The sequence below is a fragment of the Octopus bimaculoides genome, chromosome 2 (assembly GCF_001194135.2).
Source record: "Octopus bimaculoides isolate UCB-OBI-ISO-001 chromosome 2, ASM119413v2, whole genome shotgun sequence".
NCBI classification, from domain to species: Eukaryota; Metazoa; Mollusca; class Cephalopoda; order Octopoda; family Octopodidae; genus Octopus; species Octopus bimaculoides.
Genome location: NC_068982.1, coordinates 188688896 through 188692220, shown reverse-complemented (window position 1 = coordinate 188692220; position 3325 = coordinate 188688896).

The window sequence follows — 3325 nt, the reverse complement described above, 5'->3', positions numbered from 1 at the left end:
AGAATGTGGTCATGCTGGGGCACTGATTTGAAGAATTCATTTAAAGAAATCGACTCCAAGACTCATTTTAAGCACAGTACTTGTTCTCTCAGCATGTTTTGCCAAACCGCTTACTTACAAGGATGTAAACACCAACACCAGTTGTCAAGCAGTGGTGAGAGACAAACACTGACACAAAGACCCACACACACACACATATATATATATGTTGGGCTTCTTTTCAGTTTCCATCTAACAAATCCATTCAAAAGTGCCTGGTCTGCCGAGGGCTAGAGTAGAAGACACTTGCCTAAGGTGCCATGCAGTGGGACTGAACCTGGGACTATGTGGTTGGAAAGTAAACTTCTTACCACATAGCAATGCCTATACACACACACACACACACACATTTATTTTATTTTTTTATTCTTTTATTTGTTTCCGTCATTTGACTGTGGCCATGCTGGAGCACCGGTCTTATTCTTTGTAAGCCTAGTACTTATCCTTTCGGTCTCTTTTGCCGAACCGCTAAGTTACGGGGACGTAAACACACCATCATTGGTTGTCAAGCGATTTTTTTGGGAGGTGGGGGGACAGACACACAAACATACACACATGCGCACACACACAAACACACACACACATACACACATACAACGGGCTTCTGTCAGTTTCCGTCTACCAAATCCACTCACAAGGCTTTGGTTGGCCTGAGGCTACAGTAGAAGACACTTGCCCAAGGTGCCACACAGTGGGACTGAACCTGGAACCATATGATTGGTAGCTCTGTGTGTGTGTGTGTGTGTAATTTATTTCAGAAATGTATTTTTCATGGAACAGTTGTTGTAGTGAACAGGTCACAGTTAATGGTGCTGAAAATTTCGATAGCAAATAATGTCTAATTTAAGAGTTTCTGTTCTTTGAATGGCTAGAATGTATCTTCCACGTAGATTATATTTCTTATATTTAAAGTTATTTCCATTCCTCTGATCCATGCCATGTGGTGCATAAAATACATATCGTTTAGTTAATGATGAAGCATCAAAGCATAAATATGCAAATGAAGCCGCCCACTATGGTGATAGCTTAATCTTTGGCTGCTTTATATAGAAACTGAATATTCTATGTTATTGATTGAGGAAGGAAGCCAGGAGAAGTGATCAATAAATCATGAAATAGTTCATCAGAAGAACCCCACCCCCACACCTTCTTTTTTCACTCATAAAAATCAAAGAAAGCATTTACATTCTTATAAATTCTTTCACAGCTAGGCTTTCTTATGTCTAAAGAGTCCACGCTTTTACCTATTGTCTTTTACTTGTTTCAGTCATTACACTGAGGCCATGAAGAAATTTAGTCGAGTGAATTGACCCCAGTACGTATTTTCTTTTAAGCCTGGTACTTCTTCTAATGAACAGTCTCTTTTGCTGAACTGCTAAGTTATGGGATGTAAACACACCAACACCAGTTGTCCAGTGGTGGTGAGGGAATACACAGACACAAAGAATGATACACTCACAGATATCATCATCATCATCATTTAACGTCCACTTTCCATGCCGGCATGGGTTGGACGGTTTAACTGGGGACTGGCGAACCAGATAGCTGCACTAGGCTCCAATCTGATCTGGCAATGTTTCTACAGCTGGATGTCCTTCCTAATGCCAACCACTCCGAGAGTGTAGTGGGTGCTTTTTACGTGCCACCGGCAGGAGAGCCAGTCAGGCAGTACTGGCATCAGCCACATTCAGATGGTGCTTTTCATGTGCCAGTCGGGCGGGGGACTGGCATCAACCATGTTTGGATGGAGCTTTTTGTGCCACCGGCACGGGAGCCAGTCAGGCGGCACTGGCATCGACCACATGGCACCAGCATCATATCTCTATATATACAACAAGCTTCTTTCTGTTTCTGTCTACCAAATCCACTCACATGCCTATGGTCGATGACGTTGATGGTAGTGGTGATGATGATGATGATGATGATGATGATGATGACGACGATGGTAGTGATGATCATGATGATGATGATGATGATGACAACAATGGTAGTGATGATGATGATGATGATGGCTGTGGTGGTGGGGATGAGAATAATGATAATAATGACAACAGTGAGAATGATGATGATGATGATGATGATGACTACAACAACAACACCAACAAGGATGATATATAACGAACTCATTGTATACAGTGCTCAGGTGCAGATGATGTAGAGTTACCAAACCCCTTTAGAGACGGATGTCACATTGTAACAGTCGACATGGTGGACGTAGACAAAAAATACAAAAAAAAAGACATCTCAAGTTCGTTTGAGACAACATTTACCAAAAAGCGAGAAAGAAAGAAAGAAAGAATCCATGCCTGACTGGAAAGAACATGATTCCTGATTCCAAACACATTCCACTGCTGCGTGCTGCCACTGGTCGTGTGCTACTTCGGAAGAAACTAATATCAAACACTTTTGTTTCAATTGATTATCACTAAATGCAACTTTCCCTCAAATTCACTGCCAACTTCTTCCATTAAATACCAAAAAATACTACAAGAGATTTTTCTACTTTTTTTTAATCTTTTACTTGTTTCAGTCACTGAACGGTGGCCATGCTGGGGCACTGCCTTAGAGAATTTTTTGTGAAATGAATCACCGCCAGGAATTATTTTTCTTAAAGTCTGGCGCTTGTTCTATTGGTCTCTTTTGCCGAACCATTTAGTTATGGGGACATAAACACACCAACACCGGTTGTCAAGTGGTGGTGGTGGTGGTGGTACACACATACACACACGTGATGAGCTTCTTTCAGTTTCCGTCTACCAGATCCACTTTTAAAGCTTTGGTCAGCCCAAGGCTATACAAGAAGACACTTGCCCAAGATGCCACACGGTGAGATTGAACTCAGAACCATGTGTTTGGAGGGAAAACTTCTTACCACACAGCCATGTCTGCACCTTCTTACATATAAATTCTTGAAATCTTTGACTGTTTTGATTCTGGTAATAAATGCAATAAGTATATTAATTAACTTAACGATGTAGTAATTAAATTGGTCGAGACAGTTGGCACATCTCATTTACAATGTCATTGTCTGAAACCAAAAGATTTTTCTGGATTTCTTCATTTTTCCTCCCAACGATTCTATAATTCCAAACTGATGGATTTACTTGCAGAATTTTTGGTTATGAGTCCTGAGTTCAAATCCTGCTGAGGTCGACTCTGTGGAGTTTTTCTTTCCTTTTTTTCTTCTTTTATTCTTCTACTTGTTTCAGTCATCGAACTGCAGCCATGCTGGGGCACCACTTTGAAGAATTTTAGTTGAACAAATCAACCCCAATACTCATGTTTT